Consider the following 22,557-nt stretch of genomic DNA (forward strand, 5'->3'; position numbering starts at 1 on the left):
TCGTATTTGAATAAATTTTCAAAGGGTGCTTGCTTCAGACTTTCCTAGGAATTCGTTCCGGAACTATTACCGTAGGTCTATTGTATGTTATCTTCTTCAAAATAAAATCAAATTTCAACATTCTGGGTATATTATTTACTAAATAATCAGGTTTTCCAAAATGTTATATATATAAAAATTGGGCGTGGTTATCATCCGATTTCGCTCATTTCCAGATAAGCTCGTGTACCAAATTTGGTGAAGATATCTCAATATTTACTGAAGTTATCGCGTTAACGGACAGACGGACGGACGGACATGGCTCAATCAAATTTTTTTCGATACTGATGATTTTTATATGTGGAAGTCTATATATATCTCGATTTCTTTATACCTGTACAACCAACCGTTATCCAATCAAAGTTATAATACCCTGTGTACAAGTACAGCTAGGTATAATACCACTGAAGATTGCACAACGCCGAAACCGGGTTGTCTATACGAGAATTTGGACAAAGGCTGAGAATAAAACTAAAATGTATCCCTCGTATCAGCAAAGTGCGAATATATTTTTTTGAACTCACATAATCCTGGATATCAGCTTATGTGTTTATGTGTTTTTTATTTTTTACACAGTTTGCAAAAAAAAAATACACCGCAGAATAGTTGATAAAGAGGTAACGTGAATACCCCAATTTATTTTAAAACCTTTTAGATGTTGCTCCTATAAAAGCTATTCCGAGTCGTAAAAGTTGTATACAAATTTATAACTTGCGTATCTACACAAGTTAATGATAGTTATGTTACTTTTAACTGTAGATTTTGCTGATTTTTGCTTGAGCCTATCCATGATTCAATTACTAGAGGTTTGTTCTTCAATGACGGCAGAGCTTTGACACTCCCAAATTGAGAAATCTGGACGGGTTGCTTTTACGAAGTAAGGAAAACGGGTAATAATTGAATCCCCTTTAGCGAAAATTGTAGTAGAAAAGTACCTTTAGTAGTATATTAGTAGTGATAATAAATTTGTAAATGCCAACAGGTTTTGGAGGAAATAATTCAGTTTCTACTAAATATTTCGTGAATTGATAAAGAGCTATGTTGGTTTAGAATTTTATTCAAAAATACACTATATCAAAATTTGTTTCAAAACTCCCTGAGCATAAGTTCAATGCATTTTGACATAAGAGGGAGTTAGTGAAAAGCATTCTGAGGCGTTCTTCAATCTAGTTCTAATATAGGGCGTTTTTGTGACAAATCATGAAATGGGAAGTTTTTGAAAAATATTTTGAGATAAGACGATATTGAAAACGCAGCCGACATGGTCTGACAAAAAAAAAAAAAATAAATAAATAAAAGAAAATGGCTTATTGTCTTAGAACTTTATATTCCGGTCTTGACTTTGACAGAAGAGTTCAGCTTATATGCGGTCCTGCTACACAGGGAGTATTTACATTTTTATTCTGAAATGTCGGAAAGCTCCTTTACGTTAAGTATTCATGGAAGTGTTCCGGATAAAACGTTAATTTAGAATATTCGGAACACGTTCGTTTGATACTACCTCACGAGGTCCGAATATACATAATATTCAAAATATAAACCGATTCCCCAAATTCTTAAATGGAGACGAATGTTCCGAACATACGGAATGAATAAGTTAACATTCTCAATGTACCAATATTTCGTTATGGCATCTCCATTATTTACTAATGACATTTTTACGTGAATCAATTTACTAGTCGAGTTTTTCACGTTGATCGATGAATTTTTAAGTGGTTTAGGGTTCGTATGTTCATAGGTTTACGAAAGTGCACGATTCCTTGGTGTCCGTACGTCATAAAACCTATGTTCAGCCACACTAATAGATCATGGCATAGTTAATAAATTCATCATAAAATTAAAATAACTGCCTCATTCTGTTTGACGATATCGTCTCCAAAAGGATTATCGTTCCTGTGTTCGTATCGTTCGCCAAAAAGAATGAGGCTGTAAATGTTCTAAGGAATTATGCAGTTTAGTACTTATCGGGTATTTGTAAACTGATTGCTTCCTATTTCTGCTACTAATATTTTTCGAAAAATTGCAAAGAAACAACACAGTTAATGGATGTTAATTCGATTTGGGAGCAAAATGGCTGCAATTGTCAAAAAATTTGTCTGTCGAGCAAACCTCTTGTGATTGAATCATGGAGCCTATCCATCATCTACTAAAGGGGAAGTACAAGAACAACACTGCGTATGAGTGATAAGATAATTTGCTCAGAATGTATAAATCTTTATATCTACATAACCCCTCGGTGTCTCTCCCTGCACCTCATTCTCATAACATCAAAAAACTGCTGGGCCTCAAGAAACACACGGGAGGTAGATCAGCCTATTTTTTATTGACCATAACCTTCAAAACCCACCGTATGGAAATATGCAAATGGGGTTTTGTTGCGGAATTATGATAATTTAAAATTGTTTACGAAACGTACACAAAACAATTAAGCTTCTCTTATCTGCCATAGTCAAGTCTGTAAGCAAAACAAATAAACTTTGGCAAAGTAAGTCAACTAGTTTCTAGGGTATCCACCCCAACAAAGCTTAGCAGGACAGAAAATTTCCCTCTTTTGCATTTTTGAAACTCCCCTGAAAAATTCTATCAAAAACCATGACCTATGTTGTAAAATACCACCGCCCTCTTGGAAAATACTATCAGCTTTCTAGGATTTATCTCTTCTAGCTTCTAGATCTGATACCTGGGTCACTTCCAAGACTCCAGCTAGTCTTAGCTTGGCGAACGTGCAACACGAGCTCGATCGATAGTTTCGTCCTACAACCCGCACTTCATACATACATCTGCTACTACTAATGAGGACTATTTAAATAATAGGAGACGGCTAGAGGTCCAGATCAAGTACACAAAGGCGTTTATATCCTTTCTGGCAACTTTTTTTCCTACTCTTATCATATCCCCGCGGTCACCGTGGCGTGATGGTAACGTGCTCCGCCTACCACCCCCTCGCCCCTCGGCAGTGTTTTGGCAGCACTCCGAGTGTATTTCTGCCATGAAAAGCTCTCAGTGAAAACTCATCTGCCTTGCAGATGCCGTTCGGAGTTAGCATAAAATAAGTAGGTCCCGTACCGCCAATTTGTAAGAAAAATTAAAAGGAGCACGACGCAAATTGGAGGAGAATATCGGCCTAAAACCTCTTTGGAGGCTATCACGCCTTACATTTATTTATTTATTTATCATTTCATTTCTTCGGCAACGAATTTTAAGAACTATAATCCATTCGTGATTTATTGGAGCAATTTATGTACTTACATCTTGTATCTTCATCGCAGTTTTCACACTTTACCGAAGTCGCTTTACCTTACTATACAGCTACATGTATATGTAGATACCTCAGCTGAGTTATTTGTTTTGTTTTGCTGGCTTGTTTCGCGTCTCTTTTAATCTAACTGTGGATACAAATATTTACAAAGCTGCTAACATATGGCTTTGAGTCGCCAGATGGTGCTGCTTCGGAGCATAGCACTTTGTATAAAATACACCAGTAAATACGTATAAAGTGATTGTGTATGCAGCCGGTTATAGGCCTGATCTCTTCAATCATTTAGCCTTCTCTGCGGGCCAATAAATTGACCGTGTAAGCATCTCAAGCCGATCAATTGATAGATCTAACAAACGTGTATTAACACGTTCGCTGCCGCCATACAAACTAAAAACCATCACCAAGGTGCCAATATAGTTTTTTTTATTTTAAAGTCATCTTTACGTAGTAGTTATATATCTAGTTTATTTCCATTTTTTGTTAAAATTTGTGTTTTTAAGAGGGTGAGCTCCGGTGGGTACGTGGCACCTCACATATACATATATATATGTAGTGCCGTGTGACCCACCGGAGGTCACAATAGTATTTTCAACTTTTTTGTTTTTTATTTTTTATTTTTATTTCTATAGACATTGAATAAGTTCAAAATGGCCAATAAGGATTATTCGGTAAAACCCAGCGTTTTCTATGGCAGTCGTCCGGATCGGATGACTATGTCCCTTTAGACATTGCTTCCAGTGATTCGATCGAACTTTCGGAACTGGATTATTCATCATCTACAGATGCCCAGTCTGAAGATGGTATTTCCGCAAACCCAGTTCCAAATATTTGGAGTGATGTCATTGGAGCATCTTTGCAGTCCTTCAGTTTTGAGTCATCAACTACATGTAAAGTTGATGTCGATATAGTGGAACCGATCGATGTATTCAATTTGATGGTAACGGATGAAGTGTATGAGCTTATTGTTATTCACACGAATTTGAATGCCAACAGTTGGGTCCAAAATAATCAAATCCTTCGGAAGTCGCGAATGAAGTCCTGGGTCGAGACCAACATTCCAGAGATGAAGAAATTTCTTGGTCTGATCCTGTATATGGGAATGGTGAAATACCCGTCAATTTCCTTATACTGGAGCACTAACAATTTTTATAAGAACTCATATGCCCCCAAAATTATGACGAGAAACAGATTTCAATTATTTTTGAAATTTACACATTTTTCGGAGAATTCCCAAACTCAAGGTAACCGTTTAGAAAAAATTAGGAGCTTAATGGAAATCTTTGAACAAAATTTTGTAAACGCTCGTACTCCTGGAGAATTTCTAGCAGTAGACGAATCAATTGCTACCAAGAAATCTCAAAACAGGAAGGAAGAAACATAGCAGCCAAGAAAGCCAAAAAGGTATCGACATACCGCAGCCCATGCGGTGGAAATCCAGCCTTTTGCTTAGACTGTTTCAACAAAATCCTATTAAATTTATAAATTTTATTCCAATTACTCCTTATTTTTATAGTTATAAAACTTTGAACTGAATACTGCCTGTTTTGTTTTCAATTATAATTTAAGTACTTGAAACTTCTTGAATTAAAATACCAATAAAACGAAAAATATTATAATAACATCTGTAGAATTTTTATATATAAAAAAATATGAGTGCCAAGACGAAAAGATAATAATTCTACTCACAAACAACTTTAAAATGATGAATAGAAAATCATATTACGTATGCCCACCGGTGGTGCACATGGCCTCTGATGAAAAATTTGTGTGACCCACCGGTGGGTCACATGGCAGCGAACGTGTTAAGATTCACGCTAGACGCATTCGTAATTAGGTAGTTTTCGTCCGGCTAACAAATGGACATACTTCTTCGAATGAGAGGCACATATAAGACAAAGCTGTTCGGTTGAGGTTTTGTAAACTTGTGCCTTTTGCAGTGAACGCGTGCGCCCTCAATTAATTGGCTGAGAGTGCAATCCATTACCTTATTGCGCAGCAGCACTTACACCAACAACAACCTGTTATTTGCAATAACACTTTAGGCGCTTCGCATCCAGAGCAGGTTTGATTGCTGGCTGTGAATTTTTCATTACAGTTTCTACATACTGAATAGGCATACAAAGACGGCAGTGGCGGATGCACAAAAATATTTAAGAGGGTGACAGTAATCGGATACAATAACACCTTGTTCTATTTTAAAATGAGGGGGCGTGGCATTTGCCATATAAAACAAATCTTTACATCGAAAATAACTTTACGATTTACTTGAAACTTGGTACGTAGGTAAATTATAATCGTGGTACTTAGGGTAAGGAAGGGAAAATGCAGTATCGAGAGAAACGAAGGGGTAGTGTGATAAAATGGCCAGAGGAAGTGGAAGATTTGATCGGAGAGGGCAGAGAGGACAGGAGGAGTAAGTGATAGAAACTTTTTAAAATTCCTTTGCAATTGCTTTAGGAAACCAAAGTTCCGACCTGATGGACTATGATAATTTTGTTAAAAGTTGTAAGTATGCTTTTCAAATACTTTAAAAGTGTATCAAATCCTAATCCCCTATTTTCTGGTTGGTGATCGTAAACGATCTTTTTGTGGACGTCAAGGCAGTCGCTGCTGAGTGGCTGCCTACCAAAATGTCTTTCAAAATTTGGTAAATGCAGTACTCTGTTGTTGTTGTGTTAACGATAAATACACTCCCCGATGGTTTTGGGGAGTGTTATCGATGTTGATGGTCCTTTTCTGGATACAGATCCGGTACGTTCTGGTAACAAATCACGAAAAAGTTACTAGCCCGACTATTTCGGGAACGATTAATAGGACATCATTAAACCTTCTATGTGTAACAGGATTCCCTCGAGTAGTCGAGGTTGATAATTTCATTGCGGAAGCTTTGAAGCTATAAAACTTTGTATTGCGCTTATCAACCCGTTGACTCCCAGTACTCTGCTACACTGTGTGATGAAACGCACTGGACAAGCACTAGGTGTGCGACTACGAAGTTCTTTAGGCCTAATATCATCTCAGTAACATGCCGGGCAAATGTCACGTGGTTCTCATATCCGAAAATATGCACTGAAAAAGCGGACGTGCCACGCCGTAGAAAGTTCGAAATGTTGCTAGCTACTTGTTGTATGCTCTGGTACAGATGAGTCTCGAAACAGCAAAGGATAAGTTGGTCAGACATTACCTTTTGCAGGGTAGTGAGGTTCTCTTTTATTTATGCTTGGTGTTTGGTATTTTATCAGCGCAACACAATGGATCCCATGCTCAACAAGTAGGAGGTCAAACCCTCAACTTCCCTTATGTTTAACTCTTCAGGTTTTGCCAGCACAAATCAAAGGATATCTCGTTCTGGGCTTCCTCGGATCCCGGGAATACTTTTCCTTTTTATTATTTTGCTTTCGGAGATTGGTTTTTGCAATGACGACTTCAATAGCCTTAGGGATAATAACACTATTAGATTTCTGATTTTTTACCACTAATATTTTCAAAGCCGTAAGCCCCTCCAGAATACGCCGCTGCAAATCTAATGGAAAATTTTTTGAATGAACACTAAAACGCAGCAAGAGGTGGCAAAAAAGAGCGGGATGTAGGGCAACCAGCAGCATGGCAAGTGCTCTGAGGAGACAGCAATCAATTGAATGTTATTTACTTACAATTCAGGTAACTTTGGAAACAGAATATACAAACTGCTGTTTGCATTTACAGAGTACTTTTGAATATCGAGTACGATACTTTTAAGAATCGGGAACTTTATGAAGTTCCGGGTACTTTATCTAAAGTTTAGCAGCCATGGCCTCGGAGTCACCAGTTATGGTTATATATTTCCGGTCCCGAGTATCAGCATCGATCGGCTGTATGGAACTTTGATGATGTGGTAGTTCCGTTCGGTTATTGGTACTTCTCAGGTATTGAGTACATGCTTTTGAGAATCGCGTACTTTTGGTATTGACGCTGCTCATAAGTACACAGTCATTATATGTGACCCGGTCTATGAAAAGGTGGCTTATGACTAAACAAAACCAGCTGTTAACAGCTGGACCTCGCAATTTCTTTTTTGAGTAGTAAGCCACCTTTTCATAGACCGGGTCACATATGTTGTTTTTTTCGGTCACTGTCTTTGGCATTCTACTTTACGGTGTGAAATTCATTGTAGTTTTTTCTGTGTCTGACTTACCGAAATTGGTTAAAGCGCACAGCAAATACCTCACCTATCCGAGGCGTATCCTGTTTAATATAAATGAATTAAATATATAGTTAGCAGGCGAGACTCTGGCGACCCAAAGCTCCTCATGGAACTTGGAGGTGGGGATGGCGTGGAATGTTCAATATGGTCGTCCTAGTATCCTAATGGTGCTTGTTAACGGAACATACCAGATCTATATCCGGCAAAGGACCATCAACATCGAAAACACTCCCTAAAATCTTCGAGAAGCGTCTTTATCGCTACAAAATGGAAAAAAAACACGTTTCACAGGAGTAGTATAGAAACTGAAAAAGTTTTAATTGTGCTGTTGGCATAAAAATGGGAAGAGCTGAAACAAATACAAGCAGCTTGAACAAAAGGTAGGCACCGCGGATTTCTATTCGACTTCGGTTCAATTCACGATGAAAAATTGCACACATCATGAAATGATGATGACAATGCGGTTTTCGAAATGCTTCTATCTCAACAGCCTGCAAATGTTTTTGCTGTTTTTCTCCAACAACAACAAAAATTAAAATTGAATAACAATTATTAACCGGTGTGAATTTTTTCAAATACTATTAACATTCTAGATGTCCGCACTGTCGAGCAAGTCAGGTTGCAATATTAGAATCGAAGATTTTTCAGAGGCCCTGAACGACGAACGAAGCTTGATGTTTCTTGGTGCTTCGAATTGGTGTCAGATAATATGCTAGGCCTCGTCCATAATCACCTAGGGAGCTTAGTTATATCTTCATCCTTGATGAAAAGGCAAATATATAAACAAATGTATGTACGTCCAAAGCAATCGATTCAACGGTAGAAGGTAGAGATTGAGTCTGCAAACTCTCCAGGAAACCGCTTCTGGTACTGGTGTTAAATATAACCTCATGTAGTCCGATCAGTGCCATTATAGCGAGCCAGATACGCGTACTAAATATATCATGCTCCGTTCTTCAATATTTGCCACAACCCAGATACAATTATTGTAGTCGAACACAGAATTTCCTTTAGGGATATTTAAAGACAAAATATGAAAGTTCAAAACAAAATTTGCTGATTCAATAAACGATGACGACTTTTGAGTTTCTCAGTTGCTTCAAATTCTCGATGATACAACATGTCTAAAATACAATTGCTTGTCATTCAACTTTAGTCGACGCTATTTATTATGCTTGACGAGTGCAGATGGTGATCCCCGCAAAAATTTATATTAATTGAAGTATGATGTCAATGCCAAATGCAAAATCTTTGCGGTTTAAGTGGAAATATGTATATATGTTTTTTTGCAAAAACTAAGCTTGTTTTTTATTATAATCGAGGAAATGTATTTAGACTGTGCTTAAACACATAAAGTTTTGTTTCTGTTTATCGGCAACTCTTCTTTTGATACCGCGTGTCCCATTTACACATGGCAACTCTATTCGTGCAACTTTTAAACAGAACATTCATTAACTTAAACCAGTTTTTAAATCAACAAAAGTTGCATATTTCAAACAAATTTAAAATAAATTGTCGAAAGAAGGGCAGGACAACGCAAGTTCGTTTTTTAGCCAATTATGTAAGTATGAGCATAAAAAATGCAATGTTTAGAAAAAAACAAGTAAGAACGGGACTGTCTTCGGCTGTGCCGAAGACTTCATACCTTTCATGAATGGGGCTGAACAATAATCTTATCCCGTTCGTAATCTCCGAATAATCGGATGTATAAGATAAGAAATATATAGTGAACAGATCTACATACCTAAACGATTTTTAAGATAAATATAAAATAAACAATAGGTAGGTACTTTGTGTGAGGATGCAAAGTTTCAGGTTTTTTGTGGTCTGCGTGTAAAAACTATGACTACGAATCACGTATTTCAATAATATATGACGTAAACGTAACTATTTGATGAAATTTGATGAATTTTGAAGCTTGTAGCCGTAAAAGGGGCAAAAATTAGAGTTTATATGGGGTATATAATATATGTACCACCGATCTCTATGATTTTTTCAGACAATAATATATGCTATATGCGTAAGCAATCGGTGAAATTTGAAGCTTCTAGCTGTTAAAATGGGGAAGAAATTGCGCAAAGTTTCTTATCTGAACAATCGGTTGTATGGGATATATACTATATATACCACCGGTATCTATGATATTCTCAGACAACAATATATGCTATATGCGTAAGCAATCGGTGAAATTTGAAGCGTATAGCTGTTAAAATGGGGTAGAAATTGCGAAAAGTTTCTTATCTGAACAATCGGTTGTATGAGATATATACTATATATACAACCGATCTCTATGATTTTTTCAGACAACAATATATGCTATATACGTAAGCAATTGGTGAAATTTGAAGCTTATAGCTGTTAAAATGGGGTAGAAATTGCGAAAAGTTTCTTATCTGAACAATCGGTTGTATGGGATATATACTATATATACCACCGGTATCTATGATATTCTCAGACAACAATATATGCTATATGCGTAAGCAATCGGTGAAATTTGAAGCGTATAGCTGTTAAAATGGGGTAGAAATTGCGAAAAGTTTCTTATCTGAACAATCGGTTGTATGAGATATATACTATATATACAACCGATCTCTATGATTTTTTCAGACAACAATATATGCTATATACGTAAGCAATTGGTGAAATTTGAAGCGTATAGCTGTTAAAATGGGGTAGAAATTGCGAAAAGTTTCTTATCTGAACAATCGGTTGTATGAGATATATACTATATATACAACCGATCTCTATGATTTTTTCAGACAACAATATATGCTATATACGTAAGCAATTGGTGAAATTTGAAGCTTATAGCTGTTAAAATGGGGTAGAAATTGCGAAAAGTTTCTTATCTGAACAATCGGTTGTATGAGATATATACTACATATACAACCGATCTCTATGATTTTTTCAGACAATAATATATGCTATATGCGTAAGCAATCGGTGAAATTTGAAGCTTCTAGCTGTTAAAATGGGGAAGAAATTGCGCAAAGTTTCTTATCTGAACAATCGGTTGTATGGGATATATACTATATATACCACCGGTATCTATGATATTCTCAGACAACAATATATGCTATATGCGTAAGCAATCGGTGAAATTTGAAGCGTATAGCTGTTAAAATGGGGTAGAAATTGCGAAAAGTTTCTTATCTGAACAATCGGTTGTATGAGATATATACTATATATACAACCGATCTCTATGATTTTTTCAGACAACAATATATGCTATATACGTAAGCAATTGGTGAAATTTGAAGCTTATAGCTGTTAAAATGGGGTAGAAATTGCGAAAAGTTTCTTATCTGAACAATCGGTTGTATGGGATATATACTAAATATACCACCGGTATCTATGATATTCTCAGACAACAATATATGCTATATGCGTAAGCAATCGGTGAAATTTGAAGCTTCTAGCTGTTAAAATGGGGAAGAAATTGCGCAAAGTTTCTTATCTGAACAATCGGTTGTATGGGATATATACTATATATACCACCGGTATCTATGATATTCTCAGACAACAATATATGCTATATGCGTAAGCAATCGGTGTAATTTGAAGCGTATAGCTGTTAAAATGGGGTAGAAATTGCGAAAAGTTTCTTATCTGAACAATCGGTTGTATGAGATATATACTACATATACAACCGATCTCTATGATTTTTTCAGACAACAATATATGCTATATACGTAAGCAATTGGTGAAATTTGAAGCTTATAGCTGTTAAAATGGGGTAGAAATTGCGAAAAGTTTCTTATCTGAACAATCGGTTGTATGAGATATATACTATATATACCACCGATCTCTATGATTTTTTCAGACAACAATATATGCTATATACGTAAGCAATTGGTGAAATTTGAAGCTTATAGCTGTTAAAATGGGGTAGAAATTGCGAAAAGTTTCTTATCTGAACAATCGGTTGTTTGAGATATATACTATATATACCACCGATCTCTATGATTTTTTCAGACAATAATATATGCTATATGCGTAAGCAATCGGTGAAATTTGAAGCTTCTAGCTGTTAAAATGGGGAAGAAATTGCGCAAAGTTTCTTATCTGAACAATCGGTTGTATGGGATATATACTATATATACCACCGGTATCTATGATATTCTCAGACAACAATATATGCTATATGCGTAAGCAATCGGTGAAATTTGAAGCTTCTAGCTGTTAAAATGGGGAAGAAATTGCGCAAAGTTTCTTATCTGAACAATCGGTTGTATGGGATATATACTATATATACCACCGGTATCTATGATATTCTCAGACAACAATATATGCTATATGCGTAAGCAATCGGTGAAATTTGAAGCGTATAGCTGTTAAAATGGGGTAGAAATTGCGAAAAGTTTCTTATCTGAACAATCGGTTGTATGAGATATATACTACATATACAACCGATCTCTATGATTTTTTCAGACAACAATATATGCTATATACGTAAGCAATTGGTGAAATTTGAAGCTTATAGCTGTTAAAATGGGGTAGAAATTGCGAAAAGTTTCTTATCTGAACAAGCGGTTGTATGAGATATATACTACATATACAACCGATCTCTATGATTTTTTCAGACAACATTATATGCTATATACGTAAGCATTCGTTGAAACTTGAAGCCTCTAGCTCTTAAAATAGGGCAGTAATTACGAAAAGTTCCTTATCTGAACAATCGGTTGTGGAGGATATATACTATATATACCACCGATCTCATCAATTTTTTCAGGCAACAATATGTGCAATATACGAAAGTATATGGTGAAGTTTGAAGCTTCAATCCGTTAAATTGGGTAAGGTATTACAAAAATCCTCTTTTTCTGAAAAATCGGTTGTATGGAGGATATATGTTATAGTGGTCCGATCCGGTCGGTTCCGACAAATGTCTAATCGGACACCCAAATACACCCGCTCACCAAATTTTATCAAGATATCTCAAAAATTGAGGGACTAGTTTGCATACAAACAGACAGACGGACAGACGGACATGGCTAAATCAACTCAGCTCTTCAACCTGATTATTTCGGTATACTTAATGGTGGGTCTATCAATTTTCCTTTAAGGACTTACAATTTTCGGTTTCGTGACGAAATTAATATACCATTTCATTTTCATGAAAGGTATAATAATATAATGAGTCTTAGTAAAAATTGTCTACATTCAACTTAAACGAAATGCGGTTTGTTGAGTCATCTTAAATGAAGTTATACTGAATATCTATGTAAGTGACTTAATTACACGGGTCAACAAAAAATTTGACTTTGACATCATAGCATTAAATTTCAATTCTATAGGTCGTAATTTGATGGCATGAAAAGTTTGCTTTCCTATTTAGGAAACCGCTTGAACGAAATTTTTCAAAATTTGTGGTTTTAATGTTTACTTTGAAAATGAAAAAATTCAAATATGTAAATATTTTTATTAAGTTTTAATATCAAAATAACTTACAAAAAAATGGAAAATGATTTAAAAGTGTACACTTTTACTTTCTCTTTTATGTCCATAGGTACTATCCTTCAATAAACCCCAAATATAGTCTCCCACCATGTATTCATTATATTGGCCTTGATACCGTTGTTCGAAGAAGAACGTAAAAGCTCTGCTTTACTTTTTGGTAAATTTAAATCTCTAATCAAATCATTAATACTTTCAGTAGTGATGAAATGATGTTTTCGTTGTTCTGGTGTCGGTAAAAACCCCTTATCGGCATTGCTTTTATAAGAACTAAGAGATGAGCACTTCTCTGTGCTCATTTTTTCGGTGACTGCTACTGGTCCTACGCGACTGAAGCAGAAAAAGATTCAAGATCAGGATAATCAATAGGTTTTGCATTTTTACCTCTACGTCTTTTACATGGATTGGTAATGCAATAGCAGCAGTCTTTAACGTGGTCTTTTGGTTCTCGCCAGATTCTTGGTGTTGCACATATCATAGATTTTTTCTCACCTCGATACCAACTTAAAATATAGAAAGAGAAATCAATATGTCTACTTTATTTAATTTACTATTTAACTAAAATTTGCACACCTTCCAAACATCTTTTACAATAACTACAAGCAACATGTGGAGCCCATGTCTTGTCTTGATTCCAAACAGAACAGCCAAAATATACTTCGTAGGCTACACAGAGGATGAGAGATGTATTTAATTCATATTTTATATCACGAACTTTAATAAATTACCCACATATATAAAAAAAAAACATCACTTCCATATTTGTATTTTCGCGACGACATTTTAGGGTATTCTAGATTTGTACAAAACACCTGATCTATAATAAAACAGAAAATCACGAAATAAACTTTAAGACAAAGAACACATTTTTTTTTGTAGAGTCGTATTATCTTCAAAGTAGAAAGCACAAGAGTCACGTAATGTTTCGAAAACTCAGCGATAATGATGTGAGGTTACAATTATTAAAAGAAGGTGGACTATCGGGTGCGGTTCATATTAGACCTTGGGACTTGGGTCGATTCTGAGAGATAAAGTCATCTCAATCTATGGGATAACTCTATCGTTTTGTAAGTATGGTAATATTTGTATGTATGTGAAGGAAAAAATTCCATCAGGTAGACTTTGATAAGTTTACCCCTTATTGGTTCGGGACGGGACTTACTTTTTTAATGCTGAGTCCGAACGCCATCTGCAAGGCAGATGAAGTTTTAGTGAATAGCTTTTCATGACAGAAATACACTGGCAATGTTTGCCAAACTGCTGTCTAGGGGTTATCCCGCTTAGAAATGTATACGGGGCACGCCACGGCGACCGCCTTTATAACCGATTAAGTGGATTAATAATAATTTAATGGGGTGCAGTATATTTTCATAAAGGGAAGTACTGATGTTCTATTTTTTTTCTTAAAGTATGTCCATTCCGTGGTATAGTGGGAGTTTAGAGTAGAAAAAAGATCTAGGTAAAGCTGTGGTCGAAATATTTAGAAAATTTGGCGTGCGAAAGTATCCACAAACCGAAAGCATCAACACGAATTGTTTGTTTACTTTGTAAAATTTTTTTTTAGATTACGCAAAGAATTTTCTCCGTATTTCCCCCATCTTCGTTTAAAAGGTCAGCCTTATTACTTATAGCCCTTTCGCCGTCTTGCCTTGAGGAGGATGACGCGGTAGAGAATTTTCAGTACGCTTTTCCTGGCTTTGTTTGGTTTGAGAATTTCGGGGCACTGCGATAGAGATAACTGAGCCCTTTGATACCCATTAATGGTGTAATGAATTGTACGTTTTCAGTGAGTTGCTGCTCTCTTTATGAAACTTTCACAGTACAGCATGAATGAAAAAGCGAACCAGTCAATATATAGTTGTATCACTACAGTGCCCCTGCTACTCGCCAATTATTTCAAGAAAATTAGGAAAGGGCAAACAATTGAGGAGATTTGGGAATACTACTTTTTTCAAATATAGACAAGCCAATTGAAAATTAGTGCGGTTCTAGACTGATCTTAAGCACTTTTCATGAAAAGGTTCACAGTCTGGCAACCACTGTAATTTAATAGGTAAGATGCTTATCGATACTACATATGTTATCAGTTATAAGATACAATGCTTAATTAATTAATAATCAAAAGACGCTTTAAATGCAATTTTCCAGAAATTGGCATTATATCTCATCAACCGTTCGAGCAATAAGCAAGTACAGTTTTTAGATTACATTGGATGTCAAGAAGCCTTTAACCCATGATTCAATCACAAGAGGTTTGCCCGGCTGACAAATTTTTTGACAATTGCAGCCATTTTGCTCCCAAATCGAATAGACATCCGTAAACTGCATTGTTTCTTTGCGATTTTTCAAAAATATTAGTAGTAGAAATAGGACCCAATTAGTTTACAAATACCCAATGAGTACTGAACTAAATAGTTCCTTAGAACAATTTTTTAAATTTTATGATGAATTTATTAACTATGCCATGATCTTTTAGTGAGGCTGAAAATAAATAATTTTATGAAAAGTACGAACACCAAGGAATCGTGTGCTTTCGTAAACCTATGAACACACGAAACCTTACCCAATTTAAAATTCATCGTTCAACGTCAAAAACTCGAAAAAATCGATTCACGCAAATTTGTCATTAGTAAATAATGGAGATGTGATAACGAAATGCACACATTGAGCATGTTGGGAACATTCGTCTCCATTTAAGAATTGTCTCCATTTAAGAATTTGTGGAATCGTTTTTTAGAATATTCGAACCTCGTTTGGTAGTATCAAACGGACGTGTTCCGAATATTCTAAATTGACGGTTTATCCGGAACACTTCCGTGAATACTTAGCGGAAAAGAGCTTTCCGAAATTTCAGAATAAACAGGTGAATACTCACTGTGTAGCAGGACCGCACAAAAGCTTAACTCTTCTGTCAAAGTCAAGACCGGAATATTAAGTTCTAAGACAATACGCAAATTTTCCTTTATTTTATTTGTCAGTTCATTGCGGCTGCTAAGTAGGGTATCATCCCATGTCGGCGGGCTGTTCAAAATCGTCCTATCTCAAAATATTTTTCAAGAATTCATGATTTGTCACAAAAAAGCCCTATATTAGAATTAGATTGAAGAACGCTTTATCTGAGAATGCTTTTCATTGACTCCCTCTTATGTCAAAATGCATTGAACTTATGCTCATATAGGAAGTTTCTGAAACAAATTTTGAGATATTGTATTTTTGAATAAAATTCTAACGTACGGCATTATTCAAACAAATTCTGAAAGAATGACCAAACCAACATAACTCTTTATCAGTTCACGAAACATTTAGTAGAGTTATTTCCCCCAAAACCTGTTGGCATTTACAAATTTATTATAACTACTAATATACTACTAAAGGTATTTTCTACTAAAATTTTCGCTGAATGGGATTAAATTATTCCCAGTTTTCCTTACTTTGTAAAAGCAACCCGACCAGATTTTTAAATTCGGGAGTGTCAAGGCTCTGTCATCATTGGAGAACAAACCTCTAGTAATTCAATCATGCCTTCAACCAACAATAAGTATTTTGTTTTTTATTATTATTTTCTATTATTTTCTATTACCTATTATATTGTTTTCAATTTGTTAAATAGATCGCTTATATCGGGGCTCTATAAAAAATATATTCAAAAATCTGACTGATACAGCGAATTTTTATTAAACTCTCTTAAAAATGCAATCAGATTATACTGCCATCCATGATTAAAACGCATTTAAGTGTAAAAAGTGAAGTATTTTACTGTGAGCTTTAAATAAGTTTTTGTTCAGTTAATGAGTAAATATTAATAACCAACATTTTTTAGCCTCAAACTTCTTAATTCAGAATAGTTCACTTAAACTCATGGAAGGTATAATGTCTTCCGCGCATACGAACTGTAGAAATCTTTGACAAAGTGATAAAGACCAACCCATAGTTTCCCTGAAGACGCATTTCTTATAGTAAGAGCAATTCTCGTCATGGTCATTCTAAAAACGAGCTTAATTTTCTGTTCGGGTGTATACAGAAATATTTTCTATGGAGTTGATGGCAGTGCTACCCTGGATAAAGAAAATTATCACTTATACGCCATGGTGCACAAATATCCTTCCTTGAGATTTTCAAAAAGTTATGAATCTCCACTCGAGAACGCTTCTCTTATATTTACATTGATACATAAGTACATATGAATCTACTTGTACATATGGCCAACAAACACATTTATGCTAGCTTATGAGTACTTACAAGAAGTAAATTGATAGAAAATTACTCGTACTAGATATTTTTAACTTTTATACATTTATGACGCATAATAAGATCGTATTATAGGAATTGACTCTCAAAGCGTATTGCTGAATATATGAATGAAATTACTGACTCACCTTTATTTAAAAAATTAAAAGCATAAAACGAATGAAAATTAAAAGTACTGGCATTTTATTGATTTATGAACATTCCATAAAATAATAATGTGACATTACAAGTATGCAAATTATACCAAATAATAATATACGCTTTTAACACACTGGGTAAGTAGAGTCGTGTGCAAAAAAGTGACAAAATATTTTGTATTCAGGCTGTGATCAGAGCCGTGAAATTGTAAGAATCAAATCGTTTAACTGGGTAATGAAAATGATAGTTGTTAGAGCGCACTGTGCCATAGCCGAAATTATCGTGGTGAAACGAAAAATAAATTTAGTTCCTTGCAAAAGCTTTGTTATAATTAGATAAATTTCTCGTAGATCAGTTCTAAAATCACAAATAAAAAGGTTAGGAGCAAATCATTGTTCGGGATAATTTTTCTTTTTATCTATACCAGGTGGCGCTGTGACCAATATTTATTTAAATTAATAGTAAGAGGCTCTTATTTGAGTAAAATAAATGTAAATACTGTATCGAATTTACTGCATTTCCTCTTATTTGCAAACTTCTACTAACGTTCGTATCGCTAAACTGTTGAATAAATAACTCCACTTTTCAATAATGCAAAATGGCCTTATTAAAGTACTTCATAACAACGTACTTCACTACTATTGCTCGCCAGGTGGCTTCTTAAATCAAACTGATTGTCGCGCCTCTACTGTTGTGGCCTTTTGTACTCTGTAATTTCTCGTTCACATACTTCTAGGCGCTTTCAGATTTTACTTAGTTACTGCTATGAAATTATAACTACAGATGCACGTGTATAGCTTCTCATATGCGCGTGTTTTTGTGAGCCACTTCCACAATTATAATTGCATACTTTTGGGAGCATCTCAGATAAGATATCTGCATGTGTTTGTGCGTCTCTTTTCCGCTGCGTGTACGTACATATGTGTAGACATAATGATTGATCTACTGATGTGCATACAAGTCACTGCTTAACATCGGCTTATATCCCTTAGTGTTGCTAATATTCGTCACGATATGGACTTTGATTTGAGAGAAATTTAAAATAGTAAATAATGTTCAATAAAATTCAAACTTAGATTTCATAAAAATTTGCTTTGAATAGGTCGAACCTTTGATTTTCCTAAGATGGTAGTAGATACAGGACACTGAAAGGTTGACAGTTTTAACCAACTATCTAACACTAAAACATTAAAAAAGGTTTAGTCTAAGTTAAGGAAAAAATTGTAAAAAAAAAAGTAAAATTACCTCCGAAGATATTCAAGCCGAGCTTCTCTTCAAATTTGCATCGTGCTACTTTTAATCTTTCCTACAAACTGACGGGACAAGACCTATATGTTTTATGCCGACTCTGAACGGCATCTGCAAGGCAAATGAATGAGAAGATTTTCATGGGAGAAGCACACTCGTAGTATTTGCGAAATCACTTCCAAGGGGCGACCTCGATTAAAAAACCTCTTTTCTAATTGAAAAAGTCAAGCAGAAGCCAAGACTCCCGGCAAAGAAAAACTTGATCTAAATTTCTTCTTTTAGTACATTGCGTAGATCTAATTAATGTGAAATTGATGTGCTGTGTTTTTTTTTTAGCTTTTTTCGTTTATACATTGTACAAACATATCTAATAGTAAATATGGCTTATTATAGATGCTACCAGTTATCAATATTAATAGATATAAGTTGTTAGCTGACAGTTCAAAGGCAACACAACGGTGGTGTGATTAACGTTTAAGATTCCAAGCGGAAGTCAATTTGTAACGCGCATATGTCAATTTCTAATTAAGCGAATATAAAATGTATTAAGTACATTATTAAATAAATACATATTTGTGTGGAGTCACATAGCTAAAAAGAAGAACTAAGAACAAATATTTCTAAAAGTCAATTGTACCAATAATTATTATGCAGAGAGATTTAACACACATTGCGCTGCGTGACCTATTCAAACAAAATTTACCTGAAAGAATCAGTGTTGGATAACGTAACCCCTCAACAAGAACTAAAAATGCCAATTAATCACTTTAATAATAACCAATAATTATTATTGTTATTATAATATTTAATAATAATTTACATTAAATTAACTTTTTAGGTTCTACTGTAAAATATTGCACTATTTAGTTAGTAGATTTTACCGCTGAGGCTATAGAAAGAAAGACACTTGTCAAATCAAAAAAGCAGGTGTGTTGTGCTTCAATTCACAGACATACGGTAAAATTGATCGCAATTTAGGTAATTCAACTGAGTGTTTCTACCAAGAAAACAAATTTCATTCAGTGGGAAAGAAACTTTTCGTCTTAAGTTAATAAGTTAGTGAATTCACCAAATTGAAATATTTATAGGATATGGCGAAAAACCAAAACCAATTGTTTGGCTATGGTATGGTTATGGCTAGGGCGTTATGGTATGTCACCATTGACTAACTACATTGCTTTCCATAAGATTGTACGGATATAAAAAAAAAAAATAAATGTAAAGCGCGGTAACCTCCGAAGAGATCTAACGCCGAGCTTCTCTCTTCTTTAAATTAGCATTAATAATCAATTAATTAGATGCCTATTTTAATACCCAATGATTATTTCAATTGTTTTCCGAAAAAAGCAATTACTAGTTGATTACCATTAGAAAAAAAATCACGATTTTTCCGATTAATGGAAAAAATCAAAAAAAAAAAAAAAAATCAAAAGTAATTATTTTTGATTTTTTCCATTATTTTGGATTTTTAAAAAAATTTTTTTTTGATTTTTTTTAAAATTTGTTTCCACTTTGTTGAAAAAAAAATGGTCGTTTGTTGAACGCACGGGATAATTTCTACATACAAGTACATTCTAGGATGCAATAGGCAAGCATTTACTTTTTATTTCCTTATGATTACGTGGATATTTCCTATACAATTTTAAGTTTTGCATAGTGAGCCATATTTTTATTACTTACAATGGAAATTCCAAACACATTTGTTTGCCTATCATACATTTTTCGACCTGGTTGGATATTTTCCAAGAATATATATACAGCTGCGGTAAAAATAATAGCACCACGCGCAAATTTATACTGACTCCGTTTACATCTGTTTAACTATTGGGCCGATTCAACTTAAAACAAAATAATAAACTCTTTGATGTGAATGGTTTATTATCATAAGGAAATTATTTGGTATTTTTCAACAGTTTATAATACGCTACGTGAATTAAACAAAAATTTAAAAGCTACACAGTCAAAATAATAGCACTTCAGTTCATTATCAACAAAAATTAGTGGTCTTTCTTAAAATAAATCAAAAAATTCACTTGGAAATCTTGTATATAAACTAATCATATGGTTTCACTACTTTGTCGCGTGCCCTTTGGTTGCTATTACCGCGGCACAACGCCTTCCCATGGAATCCACTATATACTGACATCTTTCAACTTTGATGGAACTCCAAATTTTCTGCACAGCCTCCCAGAGCCCTTCAATGCTTGTTGGTTTTATTGTAGATACACCCTTCTTTATGTCCGTCCACAGATTATCGATAGGGTTCAAATCCGGGGACTTTGCAGGCCACTCCATTACATTGATAGAGTTATCGTTGAACCATTTTTTGCCATTTTGCTGGTGTGTTTGGGGTCATTGTCTTGCTGGAAGACCCACCCCAGCGGCATTTCGTAGGAAGCATACGGCAGCATAATTTCATCAAGGAGTTTTACATAAACCGATGAATCTATAATGGTTTTGATTCAATATATAGGACCCACACCTTGATACAAGAAGCAACCCCATACCATAGTACTAAGGCCTCCATGTTTGATAGTTTTTGCTGTAAATTGTGGCTTGTATTCGCTGTTAGGTGGCCTACGGACAAAACATCTGGAACCCTTTCCACCAAAAAGGACAATCTTGGATTCGTTGGTCCATGGCACATTTCTCCACTTTTCCTCTGCCCAATTTAGATGTGCTTAGCAAAAGATATCCGTTTAGCAACATGCTTAGAGGAAAGGAGCGGCACTTTTCGAGGACTACATGCATTGAGGCTGTTATCTCGAAGTCTACGGCGAATAGTTTCCACGCTTGCCGGCACATCCAATGTTTTTTTGAGCTCTGTAGCTGTCATAAAGGGATTTGCTTTAATCGTCCGTATTAACCGTTTTATTATTAAGGGTGACAAAACTCGCTTTCTACCACGGGATTCAACTTTTTGCTCATATCTTAGGGCATTTAATATCATTTTATTGGAACAGCCTAGCAATTGCCTTATTTGGGAATACGATTTACCCTCGGACACAAATTTTTTTATTAGTTCACGTTTTTCAGGGGAACAATGCTTTCCGCGACCCATAACTGTAAAGTTTTTATAAAATTATTACACGATTTTATAAAAAGTACATTAAAAATTTTTATTACCTTCCGTTTTATTGAATGCACGAAATGATAAGTGTTGTCAAAAGATATTTTACAACTGATTAACAGTTACAAAATTTGACAAAAAATGCACACACCCTGAGAAAGCATACAAAATGTAACTGCAATATACACTCAAAAAAATAATATAGTAAATAGGTGAAATTTTTACATCTTTCGAATAAGAATATTGCAACATTTGTTTGCCTATCATACATTATTTTTTCGACATGGTTGGATATTTTCCATGACAATGTATATATATATTAGGGCGGGTCGATTAAAAAATCGCTCATTGCTCTGTAAAAATCGTATTCTAGGGATCAAAATAAGAAACTTTGCCGAAGGAACCATACCTCTAAAACGAATTCTGGTGTCCCCCAATTTGGGTCGAACTTTTGGGTAGGGGCAAATTTCGAAAAATCCGACTTTGACCGACCCCCACTAACTTTGGAGGCCCGGCCCACCGATGCCAGTGGCACATCCCCTGGAACACCCCTGGGGGTTCACCATACAAACATTTCAAATTATTGCAAATTTTTTTATTTGTTTATACGTAATAATAAAATGTTGCGTATACGCAGTGGTGCACCTATAACACTGGACCACGAATTTCAACTTTTTCTCTTTACCAGAAACGCCGTTATGAAATTCGTATGTAAACCCACCCCCTGATTTGCAATTTACCGTTATTCGAAAAAACCAAAAAGATGGCTCGCTTTAATTACGCATATCTCACGAAGGTGTTCAGCAATTGCAAAATGGAACACAGAATCGGAAAGACGATAAAATTTGCTATAAATGCATCATACATTGTTTTTTGCTCAACCAGATAGTTTTCGAGATATTAGCTTATAAT

Source organism: Eurosta solidaginis, chromosome 3 (genome assembly GCF_040869045.1).
Source record: "Eurosta solidaginis isolate ZX-2024a chromosome 3, ASM4086904v1, whole genome shotgun sequence".
Taxonomy (NCBI): domain Eukaryota; kingdom Metazoa; phylum Arthropoda; class Insecta; order Diptera; family Tephritidae; genus Eurosta; species Eurosta solidaginis.